The sequence below is a fragment of the Heterodontus francisci genome, chromosome 44 (genome assembly GCF_036365525.1).
Source record: "Heterodontus francisci isolate sHetFra1 chromosome 44, sHetFra1.hap1, whole genome shotgun sequence".
In the NCBI taxonomy this organism is placed as follows: domain Eukaryota; kingdom Metazoa; phylum Chordata; class Chondrichthyes; order Heterodontiformes; family Heterodontidae; genus Heterodontus; species Heterodontus francisci.
In genome coordinates, this window is record NC_090414.1 from 23384995 (window position 1) to 23401247 (window position 16253).

The window sequence follows — 16253 nt, forward strand, 5'->3', positions numbered from 1 at the left end:
TTTCCAGATATGTATACCCACCCATTTCTGGTATAATCCTAGTAAACTTTCTCTGCACCCTCTCTGGTGCCTCTATATACTTCGTATAATATGGCAACTAGAACTGGACACAGTACTCTAAGTGTGGTCTAACCAAGGTTCAATACAGGTTTAGCTTAACTTTCCTACTTTTCAATTCTATCCCTCTAGAAATAAAGCCTAGTGCTTGGTTTGCTGTTTTTATGGCCTTGCTAACCTGTGGCACAACTTTTAGTGAGTGATATATTTGTACTGCAAGATCCCCTTGTTCCTCTACTCCATCAAGACTTGCACTTTCCAAGTAACAAGTGACCTCTTTACTCTTCTGACCAAAATGTACAACCTCACATTTCTGTGTGTTGAACTTCATTTGCCAGTTCTGCAAGTTTACTAATATCCTCCTGTAATTTGTTGCAGTCCGCCTCAGTATTGACTATCCTCCCCAATTTGGTGTCATCTGCAAATTTAGGAATTGTGTTTTGATTCCAAAGTCCAAATCGTTAATGTAAATTGTGAACAGCAGTGGTCCCAGCACTGATCCTTGTGGAATACCCCTTTCTCCCTTCTGCCATTCTGAATAACTACCCTTTACACCCACTCTGCTTTTTGTCATAAAGCCAGCTAGCAATCCATTCTGTCAATTGTCTCCTGACGCTGCATTCTCTGACCTTATTCATTATGGGGCACCTTATCGAAGGCCTTTTGAAAATTCAGATACGTTACATCTACAGCATTGCCACTGTCTACTCTCTCTGTTACCTCCTCAAAAAAACCCAATCAGGTTGGTCAAGCAAGATTTTCCCTTTTGAAATCCAGGCTGACCTTTTATCATTATATTTTTCTTTTCTACATATTCTTCTATTCTCTCCTTTAGTAGGGATTCCATATTTTTTCCAACCACTGATGTTAAGCTAACTGGTCTATGATTCCCTGGGCATGTTCTGTCCACATTCTTAAATATAGGAATTATATTAGCCATCCACCAGTCTTCTGGCACTACACCTTTTTCTAATGAATTATTAAACCTGTGTAGTAATGCCTCTGCTATCTCTTCCCCAGATTCTTTGAAAATACATGGATGCAATCCATCCAGACCAGGGGCTTTATCTACTTTGAATTTGCTTAGTTTATTCAATACACTCCCTTTTTTTATTTTAAATGCACTTATTTCATTTTTTTCCAAAGTCATAAAATCATAGAATAGTTACAGCACAGAAGGAGGCCATTCATCCCATCGTGCCCCTGTAAGAGCTCAGCTAGTCCCACTCTCCCACCTTTTTGCCATAGCCATAGAAACATAGAAAATAGGAGCAGGAGTTGGCCACAGTGGTGCAGTGGTTAGCACTGCAGCCTCACAGCTCCAGCGACCTGGGTTCAGTTCTGGGTACTGCCTGTGCGGAGTTTGCAAGTTCTCCCTGTGATCACGTGGGTTTTTGCCGGATGCTCCGGTTTCCTCCCACAACCAAAGACTTGCAGGTTGGTAGGTAAATTGGCCATTATAAATTGCCCAGAGTATAGGTAGGTGGTAGGGGAATATAGGGATAGGTGGGGATGTGGTAGGAGTATGGCATTGGTGTAGGATTAGTATAAATGGGTGGTTGATGGTTGGCACAGACTCGGTGGGCCGAAGGGCCTGTTTCAGTGCTGTATCTCTAAATAAATAATAAATAAATAAATTTGGCCCTACGGGCCTGCTCCACCATTCAAAAAGATCATGGCTGATCGTCTAATTCAGTACCCGGTTCCCACTTTCTCCCCCCATCCCTTGGTCCCTTTGGCATTAAGAAATATATCTATCTCTTTCTTGAACATATTTAATGACTTGGCCTCCACTGCCTTCTGCGGTAGAAATTCCACAGGTTCACCACCCTCTGAGTGAAGAAATTTCTCCTCATCTCGGTTCTAAATGGCATACCCCGTATCCTGAGACTGTGACCCCTGGTTCTGGACTCCCCAGCCATCGGGAACATCCTCCCTGCATCTAGCCTGTCTAGTCCTGTTAGAATTTTATAGGTTTCTATGAGATCCCCTCTCATTCTTCTGAACTCTAGTGAATATAGGTCTAGTCGACCCAATCTCTCCTCATATGCCAATCTTGCCATCCTGGGAATCAGCTTAGTAAATCTTCTTTGCACTCCCTCCATGGCAAGAACATCCTTCCTCAGATGAGAACAAAACTGCACACAATACTCCAGATGTGGTCTCACCAAGCCCCTGCATAACTGCAGTAAGACATCCTCGCTCCTGTACTCAAATCCTCTTGCAATGAAGGCCAACATACCATTCGCCTTCCTAACTGCTTGCTGCACCTGAATGCTTGCTTTCAGCGACTGGTGTACAAGGACACCCAGGTCTCGTTGGACCTCCCCCTTTCCCAATCTATCACCATTCAGAGAACAATCTGCCTTTCTGTTTTTACAACCAAAGTGGATAACCTCACATTTATCCATGTTATACTGCATCTGCCATGCATTTGCCCACTCACCCAACTTGTACAAGTCACATTTGCATCTCTTTGCATCCTCCTCACAGCCCTCCCCAGCTTTGTGTCGTCTGCAAATTTGGAACTGTTACATTTAGTTCCCTCACCCAAGTCATTATTATATATTGTGAATAGCTGGGGCCCAAGCACTGATCCCTGCAGTACCCCACTAGTCACTGCCTGCCATCTGGAAAAAGACCCGTTTATTTCTCTCTGTTTCCTGTCTGTCAACCAATTCTCAATTCATGCCAGTATATTACCCCCAATCCCATGTGCTTTAATTTTACACACTAACCTTTTATGTGGGACCACATCAAAAGCCTTCTGAAAATAGCCCTGGAAATTTTTTCTCTTCAGAGAATTGTCCAATTCCCTTTTGAATGCCACGATTAAATCTGCCACCACCACACTCTCTGGTGGTGCATTCCAGGTCTAACCACTTGCCGAGCAAAAATGTTTTTCCTCATGTCACGTCTGGTTCTTTTGTCAATCATCTCAAATCAGTGTCCTCTGGTTCGCAACCCTTCCGCCAATGGGAACAGTTTCTCCCTATCTACTCTGTCCAGACCCCTCATGATTTTGAAAACCTCTATCAAATCTCCTCTCAACTTTCTCTTCTCTAAGGAGAACAGCCCCTGCGCTTCCAATCTATCTGCGTAACCGAAGTCTCTCATTCCTGAAACCATTCTCGTAAATCTTTGCTGCACCCCCTCTAATGCCTTTACATCGTTCCTATAGTGTGGTGCCCAGAACTGGACACAATACTCCAGTTGAGGCCAAACCAGTGTTTTATAAAGGTTCCCCATAACTTCCTTGCTTTTGTACTCTATGCCTCTATTTATAAAGCCCAGGATCCAGTATGCCTTCTTAACCGCTCTCTCAACCTGCCTTGCCACTTTCAACAACTTGTGCACATATACCCCCAGATCCCTCTGCTCCTGCACCCCCTTTAGAATTGTATCCTTTGTTTTATATTGCCTTTCTTCATTCTTCCAACCAAGGATGTCTCCTCACATCACAATAACCTCCCTTTGACCAGAAAATTTTGGATCTGCTCCCAGGCTCTACTTACAACACTCTATGGCCAGGTTTACAAAGTGTCTGAGAGTAAAGTGAGATGACTCGTCCACTGAGATAAAGAGACTTGGGACATTTTACTACATTAAAGGCTCGAGATAAATGTTTTTGTTGTTGAATCTTCTATTTTGCCTGTAAGAAATGCCTGGCCTCCTCTCAGCAACTCCCTACAACTGCATTTTCAACTTTCAAATCTGCCGTAATCACTCTCTTTTCAAAAAACCCACCCTCAACTCTTCTGTCCTTGCAATCTATCTTCCTTTCCTCTCCAAAGTCCTTGAACATGCTGTCACCTCTCAAATCTATGTCCATCTCTCCCACAACACTGTGTTTAAAACTTTCCAATCATGTTTCCACCCCCTCCACAGTACTGAATCGGCCCTCACCAAAGTTACAAATTACATCCTCTGTGACTGTAATATTGGTGCACTGTCCCTTCTTATTCTTTTCAATCTGTCTGCAGCTTTTTAGTTTAGTTTAGAGATACAGCACTGAAACAGGCCCTTCGGCCCACCGAGTCTGTGCCGACCATCAACCACCCATTTATACTAATCCTACAGTAATTCCATATTCCTACAACATCCCCACCTGTCCCTATATTTCCCTACCACCTACCTATACTAGGGGCAATTTATAATGGCCAATTTACCTATCAACCTGCAAGTCTTTGGCATGTGGGAGGAAACCGAAGCACCCGGAGGAAACCCACGCAGACACAGGGAGAACTTGCAAACTCCACACAGGCAGTACCCAGAATTGAACCCGGGTCGCTGGAGCTGTGAGGCTTTTGACACGGTTGACCACACCATCTTTCTCCTGTTGTTCAGATGACCTCACCTGGTTCCTTATCTCTCGAGTCATAGCCACAGAGTCTCCTGCAATGGCTTCTCTTCCCAGTCCCACACCAATACTTCTGGGTCCCCCAAGGATCAACCTTGGTTCCCTCCTTTTGCTCATCTACATGCTTGGCAACAACCAAAAACACGCCATTTCCACATGTGCGCCAATGACACTCAGCTCTGCCTCACGATCAACTCTCTTAACCCTTCTGTTGTCTCATGATTTGTCACACTGCATGTCTGACATCCAGTATTGAATGAGCAGAAATTTCATTCAAATAAATACCGGGAAGACCAAAGACACTATCTTTGGCCCCTGGGCACAAACTTTATTGCCCTGAAACAGGCCCTTCGGCCTACCGAGTCTGTGCCGACCATCAACCACCCATTTATCCTACACTAATTCCATATTCCTACCACATCCCCACCTGTCCCTATATTTCCCTACCACCTACCTATACTAGGGGCAATTTATACTGGCCAATTTACCTATCAACCTGCAAGTCTTTGGCATGTGGGAGGAAACCGGAGCACCCGGAAGAAACCCACGCTGACACAGGGAGAACCTGCAAACTCCACACAGGCAGTACCCAGAACTGAACCCTGGTCACTGGAACTGTGAGGCTGCGGTGCTAACCACTGCGCTACTGTGCCGCCCGTCTAGATCTTCTAGATCTGTGGTCCTCCAATTCTGCCCTCTAGTGCATCCCCGGTTTCCTTCATCCCTCAATTGGCAATCATGCCTTCAACTGTCTCGGCTCCAAACTCTGGAATTTCTTTCTAAATCTCTCCGCCTCTGTCCTCCTTAAAATATCTCTTTGACCTTGTCGTCCTAATACCTCCTTCCATGGCTTAATGTCAAATTTGGTCCGATAACATTCCTGTGAATTGCCTTGGGATATTTTACTAGATGAAAGGCACTATATAAATGTAAGTTGTTGCTATTACATTTCTGAAGCTAATTAAGTTCTCGCAATAGGAATAGAATAGAAATCTACTTCCCGTCACATTGTGGTGCTGTAGACTGGTGTTCTAACATAGTCCACTGCGCCTTTGGTCAGTTGTAAGCTTGATATAATCTACTCTTTATGTCTCCTCTTACCCCTATTTATGACTCCATCACTGGCCTCACCATTGGATGTCAAACACTAGTTTAAACTAGACAGAACAATCAGATGACCTGCACGTCTCGGCCTCCATCAATGCCAGAACCAATCACAAGGAGATGTGGTACATTAGTCTTGAAAGGGGAATTCAATCTCCTCCTGCATTACAGTTCCGGAGATACTGGTAGAATACCAATACCTCATCCAACCCTCCTTACTGCTTGTACACACACATGAACACACACATACTTACACACACAAACACTCTTACACTTCTAAGAATGGTTACTGGATATTAATCAAGAGTCAGAGCCTAATTCACTTTTCCCCTCCGTGGACCGTGACACAGAGACCAATTGCATTTTTCCATCAATGACTCAGTTGTTATCAGCTAGCTCAGCACAGACTGGGGATTAAACCTGGGATCTTACTGGTCTACACAGCTTATCCTCTTACTAGGCTTCATCCATGAAGGCAGTGAAAGAACAGTGACACTCCCCAGTTTGCATTTTCACCTGGAGCCCGTCTCTGCAGCCAGATCAAAATCAAGAGTCCGGCAGCAGTTTACAAGACCTGCCAAGAAAGTGAGTATCTGCTGCTGCCCAAACACTTAGATTTCTAAATGCAGCTGATGGCAAGAGAACCTTGCAATGCCACTCACTGGCTGCAGGTTTATTATATGAAAGTAGCTGGCAATATTTCAGAAGTGAACATATCAATAAATTATAATGGCATGTAAATTACAACAGAGCGCTCCATCCACATTAATTTCACAACTCCAAAGTAATATAACATATTCTTAACATACAATTTCCTCGTACTCAGCTGCTAATAATTCCTCCATAAATCTGCAGTAATTATGTCATAGACAATTTTTAAAATACTGTTTTATTAACTACACTGTCTTCAGCTAGCCATTTAGCACAAAAATCATTAACAGCACAGTACATCAAAAACTATAGCATACCCAAAAAAAATTAAAGGAGAATATATCAGATTGTGTGATCACTCTTTATAATCATGATGAAGTATTACTGGAAAAAGACAGGAGACCTACAGAAAAAGAAAGAACTGCCATTGTTTTCTGTTCTGTCATGGGAGGCCACATGGTTAAACTCATACATCTTTGATCCTGCATCTGAACAAATATTCAAGAATTAAACAATTTTCAGTGTTTATTCAAGGTTTTAAGGGATTCGCAAATGGAATGCTCCATTACCCAAGAGAGTGGGTGGATATGACCTGCTCCCAGTGATTTTGACCCATCCACAAGCATCAGAGACAGGAATAAAAGTCTGTGAATGCTGGCTAAATATTTGAAATAAAAGCAGCAAATTCTGAAAATGCAATGGTCTATCAGCATCTGAAAGACAGGTTAATGTTTCAGGTGAGATCAGAAACCAGCACTGAAGAAGGGTCTCACCCAAAATGTTATCGGTCTTTTCCTCTTTCAGACATTGGGAGTACAAACTCAGTATTACCATCATGTTCTATATTTAGTTCACAAGAATAGCCAAGACTAACTCAATCCCTTGATTTTTTCCCCTCCTTTCCTGTGGGAAAGTACCCTAACCTCTGATCAGTAAGTATCTCAGCTCCTCAGTTGTAGCAATGTTTGTAATTCACCATTAGGAAATAACAAGCATCAACCTACCATTCTTTGGCACTGTGCATGACAGCAACAAACTGTGCAACCTAATCCCATCTCACAATCTTGGCATCATCTAATCACTACCTTTTCATTAATCATTACCTTTTTCTTCTATCCGATATTATTTTTCAATCTTGGTAATGTCCCACACTATAAGCATTGGTTGCTCAGTCAGGTTACCCAGTTATAGGAACATTTATGGAACACTTGCTCAGGATTATAAAGGCAAAAAAATGCAAAGCTCTGTTGCCGATGCACAGTTTCATCAGATCAGAAATAGGGCAACAACATTGTAACCCGAATTCTGCACCGATTTCGAAAGGCATTCGACCAGCAGCAAAGCCTCACAATTTCTGCCCTAATGTGTAAAATCGAAGAAAAATAACATGCGTTTTTTTACTTCATCAAAACCCAAGTTCATTATTAAAGAATCTTAAAGAAGCCCTTGTCACTACTGCTGTTACTTTTAAAAATGAAGAAGGATTTATTCAGAATTCCAATTCCCCAGAGATCAGTGGGTACAACTCTCACTTCAAAGAAATATCTAAATAAATGGAACACTTCAGACTGTTGCTGAAGTCCCACCCTCTCCAACGGATTAGTCGTGGAAACCTAAATGAAACCTTTTATTTCATCTCAAGTCTACATTGCCGATGAGCAATGCTGAAGGCGTACATCAATGCTGGTGCTAAGCACACAGAGCAAAGCTCCACAAATAATTTGTGCAGGCAACAGGGACATGTTTCTTGGACTGCACACAGTTTAAAATTGCATTAACACACGTGAGGATTTCTGCGGAACTGCTAAATATAAAGTGGTCTGCAAAGTCTTTCAGGGATTATTTCGTACCTGTGCAAACAGCAACAAGATAATTCACAAATGTAAATTATCCCTCAGCAACAGGGTGTTCTGTAATTCATTTTATTCCCCGTTTATCTTATAGGAGGCACTTTCACAGCATAAACTATGCAGCAACAGTGCCATCAAAGACGTCAAAACCCTCCTCCTCAGGGGATTATTTAACTCTAAAAGGAGTGAAAGTGCTCTTGATGGCACAGGTAAATTGCTGTCTGTGGAGGCACTTGCTGCTGGATCTCCCATTTTGATCTGGTCCTGGACAGGTTACATGTTTGACATTGCTGGGTCTGTACAGACCATGCTCCAACATTGTGGCCAGAACAATAAAAAGGTGCAAACATGACTTACTGCATGCATACACCAATTGTGCCAGTATTGCTGAATCCGTTTTGTATAAACATGGAGAATGTGCGACCTTGATTTTTCAGATGTTAACCATCTGGAGACACCAAAGGTTAGATGTTACTCATACAATATTATGAACTGGAGACACATCACCTAAGGCAGTTTCACACAGCTCTTAGCAGTTACTGGAACTTTTACATTGGTTCTTGTATTCCAGGAAGGCCATTGCTTAAATAGAAACCCACAATCTATGAACAATATTCTTCCCTTTTACTGCATCTGTGAATCTTGTCAATCAGTTGGCCAACATTAAGGTTGGAACCATCTATGTCATTCAACTGTACTCTGATGACATATGAAAAGGTTCCAGGCATCTTCAAAGGTAGTGTGACAACTTTCATATATGCATTTCTAGCACTGGCATAGGGGTAAGGCAGAGTTCGATGATTATTGGGGCAAGTATGGGGATCACTGATGAATCCTGCAATCTGGCAGAAATGGAGAAAGAGGTCTCAAGATCTGGAGGGAGCCTTACAATCTAGGAATGGGAGTGTGTGGTTGGAAAAGAGGGTTTGTGGATTTGAGCAGGACTGGGGAACAGGTTTTGGAGCATTGCAGTGCATGCTCCAAACATTACCACTTTAATAATAAGTATCAGGCAGGCTGAGAGGCAGATCATGGGTATTTAAAAACATGCTAACAATTAAAGCTGGGTTTGTTTGAGTCTTTCCCTCTGGGTAACTCTTTGACTGTTTCTCCCACAGTTTCTATCATTTTCTCCAACTATTTTGTACATGCATTTCTAAGTATGTGCACTTGTGACTTGTTGGTTTGATATAGTATGCAACATCTAAAGCATGATGGAGACACCTAAAAACATAATAATGAAACTTATTTGCTGTTCCTTAATCTATTCATCCCCCTTGTGTTTATCACTTAATTTCAAAATCAAACACCTTTCAAAAAAGAAAAACAACTATCTGAACTGATAGCAGTCATCCATTCCTTTTGCTGTCTCTCAGATATACTATTATACTATTTAGTTCTTACTATGGCCCAACAGTCTGAATTATTCACCACACCAAATCACTTGACTCATATCTGCCTTAACACTGTTCAAAGAGTAATGCACCACTATTAGAAACAATGTTACCCAAAGTAGAAAATAACTAATTGTTTGTACTAAAGGATTGACGAGGAAAGATTACACAAACTAGCTTGTATGTTAAGGAGTGATTTAATCAAAGTTTTCAGGGTATTCAGGGGAACAGATAGGGTAGAGATAAACTATTTCCGCTGGTTGGGGAGTTTAGGACTAGGGGCAGTGTCTAAAAATTAAAGCCAGACCTTCTACATGCTTCTACATGCAAAGGGTGGTAGAAGTTTGGAACTCTCTCCGCCACAAACAGCAAATGATGTTTGATGAATTGTAAATTTTAGGCCTGAGATCGATAGATTTTTGTTAACTATCTTGCAGACCCCCCACCTGCCAAGAATGAAGCATATTAATTTCATCATATGAACATTAATTTTAAACTGTTGCTGGAGTGAAGAAATGACTTGTTAAAGAGATCACCAGACATTTGGGCTGGAAGGACATCTGCATACTAAGAGACGCTGCTTGTGGAGACAAAGGACAATTCCCTGATCCAACGAATCCAAACGGATTTTGATCACCAGACATTGAAGGTGTAAGGAAGCGCATTCCAGGAACTGCTAAAATGATACAATCCACAAACGCAGGAGTGGTTAAGTCACATAACTAAACTGCTGGGCAACCTGGGGTTTTTTGATTTGTGCCACACAGAAAGGAACAGAAGGTAGTTTTGCAATTGAAGCTGGAACAAGCTTCTCTCCTGGCTGTCTCTCTCTCGCCTTCTCCTAAGCCACCAGACCCATGGAAGACACATACACCTCAAGAGAGAAAAGACTCCGACATCGAAACAAGTTGAAGCATGAACTGGGCCCCAATGAATAGCAGGACATACCGGCAACCAAAGACTTCACACTGAACTCAAAGGACATAAATAACTAACAGATTTTGCCTCAAACTTTTACCCTTTATTCTTCCTCTTTTTTTCTGTCTCTATCTGCGTGTGTGTTTATCGCATATACATGCTAGCGTGGTCGTTATTCATAGTTGTTAACAGGATTAGAGTTTAAGATTAATAAACTTCTACCTTTCTTGTTTAAATCTAAGGAAACCTGTCTGATTTAATTGCCTTACAATTGGAGCAATGAACAAGGATTCACTGAAGGGGGAGCTAAAAACACGGTGTTTCTAAAATTAAACCCTGTTACTGTTAAACCAGGCAAAAGTTGAGAGGGAACCCCTAAGACCCCTTCTCACCTGGTCGTAACAGAACCAAAGGTATTAAGGGTTATGGAGCAAAGGCGAGGATATGGAGTTAGGTCACGGATCAGCCATGATCTCAATGAATGACAGAACAGGCTCGGGGGGCTGAATGGCCTCCTCCTATATTCCGATATTTTAATACTCATTTTCCAGGTGGCGCCACATCTCTTATCCAACATTCCACCTCACCAAGAAAATAGTTCCTTTTTGGTGATAATGAAAAATGGGCATCAAATGAATTTTCATGTCAAATATTCAGCAAACTAATAAAAATATATATATTATCCACTTATTTTGAAAAAGTTATTTTTTCTATTTTTCAGTTAAACAAAAGTAAATAAGACATACAGTACTCATTGTAATTGAAAAATTCAACAAATTCTAGAGGAAAAAAATGTTAAAAATGTAACTAACTCTAAAAAAAGAGACACTTTCTAAATGGATGGTAATAGGCAAAACAGTTACTTTGTCTTCTTACAAAGGCTTTCCAGTATAACTACAGATACATGCCTGTTAAAGTCAGCCGCACACATTGTTAAAGAGTAGGGGGTCCAATAAATCCTGAATGACACCGGAAGAGGGAACTTTGTTGTGATGTGCTGAAGCTGAACGCACTCTCAGTTCATTGTGCGTAACCCTCAGCATCCCTCGTTTTTTAATTAAAAGGGCTTTAAATGCAGTGACATCTGCACTTAGTCTTTCAAGCCCCTCAATAGCCATCACATCGTTAACCATCTGTATAGCATTAGCCCTGTCATGCCCATTATTTTGCTACAACCCTTTTCTCAAATTCAACCAATTGAACCCAGCTCACAGGACTATAGGTCCAAGGTCCCCTGATCTTTTAATCCTTCACCGTTTGCCATCAGCAATTTTTTTTTTTAAGCACGCCCAATTCAACAACAGAAGAGGAAGTTCTTATTTGCTCAGGACCTGTTTTTTTCCATGACTTTGAAGAAGAAACTACTTATTTATAAACCGTTGTGATAATGGTATTCATGCCACCAAATCTGGGAAATAAATTAACATTCCTTTCATCTGATTTCTGATTTTATCTTTTTTTAATGGTTTTAGCCAACTCCCAATTGAATTTTCAGAGCAGGAACATCCCCAAGAACCGGAGATGCACAAGAATTAATTCCTTCCCCCACAATGCACAATAACTTCCCTCCGGATGGGAACGAAGCGAACACTCACTTAACTTGCCTTTTGGTGTAAATGAACTAGAAATTGTCATTTCTGTTCAATTAGAAACATGGTCCAGTTCATTTATACCTTCTTTACACTTAGATAAAGGGTTACACTGCCTTGGAAATCAGGGACATGGATGTAGGGTTAGGGAACTGATGAAGCATGACAAATCAGAGATTAAATTTCAAGTTACAATTTGAAATAAGTATATTCAATGCATCATCAGCATAACATGCTTTGCAATCTTTTAAGTGCCGTGATGATTCATCCAAATAAGCAAACTTTGAACCTGATGATTAAACATATATATAAAAAGATAAATCATACATACAGAAAATCATGACTGAATATTTAAAACAAATAGCTAATTTATGTATTGATGTAGGCAATCATGGACTCTCATATGTACCAATTCTCGAATTCAGCCATATAACTGGAAAAATCTGGCACTTCCCCACAGAATGGGAGAGAAAACAAAATCTCAGTTCATCAATGCACACCACTTTCTTTTGCGTTTTCCACCTAGGCAGGGAGGAAATGAAAGCCCCATTAACAGAAACCTGTTGCCTGCCTGTCCTCTCAGCCAAATAATTCAGTTTCTGCTTCTTTTCTTAGTCCCTGTGTTTTTCTCTCTTTCACTTAGGAAAATCTCACAGTAAATTACAAGATGATTACACATGAGAAGGGACCTTTAGATCATTTTAATTCATCCGTCCAGAAAGACCCAAAGTCACCCAATTGCAGTACCCAATCATTTCTTAAATGATTCCAAGGTTTTCAACTCCACTGCTCCGCCTCGCGTCCATTCCTTCTGCGAATTATAAATTCCTCACATCCGCCATAAATTTACCTTTTACTAATTTAAACCTGTGTTACCCTGTACTACTATCACAATTTAATTTTAATATCCCAGGGTTTCCTTTTCCACACACTTAATCCTTATAAATTTGAGGTGCAGAGTACATTTCCTGTGCCTGAATGGTGAGGCCCAACACTCCACCAATATTGGGCATCGAGCATCATTTCAATGCAGGCAGCCAAGTGCAAGATGGGGCAATTGCTGGCATTGCAGAAGCTTTCAGGCTTTGGAGTCCTTCGACCACCTACCTAACCTATTTGTAAATGTTTAAGTCAGTCTCCGCTTCAAAAACTAACATTCCACAGTCTCATAATCCTGTGTAAAAAAAAGTTTCACCTGCCTTGTTGTAGACTCCTCAATTACTGCAAGTAGTCTGTTTCTAGCTGCTCTGTTCCAATTGGCTTTATTTCCACCCAATAATCTCCACTGTTCTAAAGAAAACAGCCCTGAGTTATGCATATTTGTATTTCTTCATACTAGGCAGCATCCTAGTGAATCTGCATTGTACCTTTTCCATTGCCTCTACATTCTTCCTACAGTAGGGAGCCCAAAACTGCACAAAGTACTTCAAACCCCGTTTCACTGAAGTTTTACATACATTTAGCATTACATCCTGATTTTAATATTCTATACCTATTGCCATAAAACCCACTAATCCAGCAGCTTTTTAAAATTCCTTTATCCATAGAAATCCCAAATTTTTCTGCTCTTCCACAAAATCCAGCCTTTTCCCATTCAAAGTATTACTCCTTTTTTAACCACCTCACACTTACTAAATTCCATCTACCACTTTTCTGCCCACTCCACATATTCTTATTTGCTTGGAGCTTTCTTTGGTCCTCAAAGTTATTTCCTATGCCTCCTACTTTACTATCCTCTGCAAAGTCGGACATAAAATGCAAGATGAAGGGATATCTGAGGGAAATAAGGAGGTTCACAGTTTTGAGGTCCTGGGAAAGAATGAGTTAAGGATAAGAGACTGTTTGATAGCAAAATACTGAGAATACTGGAAATCTAAAATATTAAGAGAAAACACTGGTAATACTCAGCAGGTCAGGCAGCATCTATGGAGAGAGATACTTAAAGCCTCATTTGATCCGTGCCTTCCTGTTTTCCATTTCAAGCTTATGTTATTGTTGGAGGTAAAATTAGACAAGACAACACAAGAGCCTGTAGTGCTTTGCAATTTTGCTGCATCGCTTGTCAAATAGGGTTTCTCCCTTACAATGGAAAACCCATCTCTACCTTAAAATATATATTTTTAAAAACACATTAAAATAAAGAATAGAAAATAGCTTTGAACTGCTTGTCTGCACTTCAAAACAGCATTTGATATTTACAGCAAACAGTGGGAAAAGGCCTTGACAAGCTTTGGGGAGCATATAAAAAGGCCTGCTCTCAGCGACACTTCTATTGTTGTTTTGCAGGACTTAAAACATTAACCATGACTGAGCAGCAACATCTACAAAAGATTACTGTTCTACTGCTGATGGTACTTGGTAAAAAAAATTAAGGGATGTTTTACGACATTAAAGGTGCTATGTAAATGCAAGTTGTTTAATTCAATTTTCTTCAGATCTATATGCTTAATAAATATGTGATTTAACATACCATATATATGTTTATTTTTAGTATTTATTTCTTGTGGTCCAGAAAAAAATACAATTACAACATAGAAAATATATTCTAGGATGCTTCACGGAGCTATAATCAGACAAAAATGGATATCAGGAGGGGTAATCAAAAGCTTGGTCAAAGAGGGTGAGTTTTCAGGAGGGTCTTAAAAGGTGGAGAAGCAGAGTGGTTTAGGGAGACTATTTCAGAGAATGGCGCCTTGATGGATGATGGCACAGATGGCAATGGTGAGGCAAAGAGAAGGGGCATGCCCAAGGAGCCAAAGTTAGAAAAATTGAGAATTCTGGGGGAGTTGTAGAGCTGGAGGAGGTTACAGAGATAGATAGAAGGAAGACCATGAAGGGATTAAAACACGAAGCTGAGAAATTTAAATTGGAGGCCTAGGGGACAGGGAGCCAATGTAGGTCTGTAAGCAGTGATGGATGAGTGGGATTTGGTGTTGGACAGGATATGGAAAGCAGAGTTTTGGTTTAGGTGATGTTTAGAGCATGGAGGATGCGAGGCTGGCAAGGAGAGCATTGAAATAGTTGAGTCTGGTGGTGAAAAAGGCACAGTTAAAAATTTCAGCAGCTGATGGTCTGGGGCAGGGGCTAAAGTGGGCAATGTTACAGAAGTGTAAGTAGGTAGTCTGTGGAACGGAGAGGATATAGAGGGGGGTCAGAAACTCAACTTGCCCATGTCTTTGAATAAAGTTGCCAAGGGGCAGAACATAGATGAAGAGGAGGGGAAGACTTCAGAGGTAACATTGCGGGGTGGAGAGAGGAGCCACTGCTGGAGATACAATTGGAAAGAAATTGTTCTTGAAATGAACATGTTTTTCCTTTTATGATAACGTTCTAAGAATTATGTTAGCAAGTTGTGGGTGTAATAATAGGATACCTATTAAAATTGACAAGCTTTTTGTTTGCTTTTTTGCAGCAAAATGCTGCTACATCAGTATCTTGCGTGTTATTATTTTTCAATTTTAATTATATGCTGCCCAGAAGTTGTTAGCAGCTTCTGTATTATTTTCCTGCCACTTTTCACTGTTACAGTTTCTTTAAGATATAAACACGTAGACCACACAGTAACGGTCCTCAGAAACTCGATCAATCCACAACAGAATCCATGTTCTTTCTCAACGGAGCTTGGTTAAGCTGTCACAAAAACTGGTCTAGAGGTAGCATGGAATTGTAAAAAACAGTAATGAATGAGCTTCAGTTTCTTTTTTTAAAAATCCTCCTTCTGTCAATCTTCCCTCTCTTTTCTGGGTTAGAGCACCGTGGAATCATCCAGTTTCTGGCAGCTTGTCCGAACAATCATTTTTCACATGCAAGCTTAGACAATGAGAATCAGCAGGATAAGCTCTCACTTGGTTTCTAGCATGCATCAAAGTATAATAGACCAGAAACAGGAAACCTAGATGAATTTCTCACTAGCCCAGTAATGCAGAAGACAACTGTAATGTACTTACTATCACCCCGATTGAGATCAGCTAATGCAGCACAGTCTGCTTATCTTATCTGGGCCATTCCTGGTCTGGATAGCGCAACCACTCACTACCTTAAACAGCTGAGCCATCAGGGGAGCCTGGCACATACATCTGGCACATTGCAGCCTTAATACAAATGTCAAATCCTATTTGCAGACATATTGCGGAAAGGAGAATTGGGTCTCAGGGATTCACTGAAAACACTTAACAGATCAAATGGAAAAATACATGACAAAAGGTATGGTAAATAGTCCTGAAGCTATCCAAGCAGGCTCACAAATATTCAGCAGCATAAAGTCTACTGCCGTAGGCAAAACAAGCTAGTAAGAAAGCGAGCAGGAACTCTGGGATGGAATAATCATTTT

At 40.9% G+C, this 16253-nt stretch overlaps 1 protein-coding gene across 1 annotated transcript in view; it reads right to left on the minus strand.

The window, feature by feature from the left end:
- LOC137356091 (ADP-ribose glycohydrolase MACROD1-like) overlaps positions 1 to 16253 on the minus strand; it is an 866553-nt gene that overhangs the window by 814210 nt on the left and 36090 nt on the right. The gene's annotated exons all lie outside the window — the stretch shown is intronic.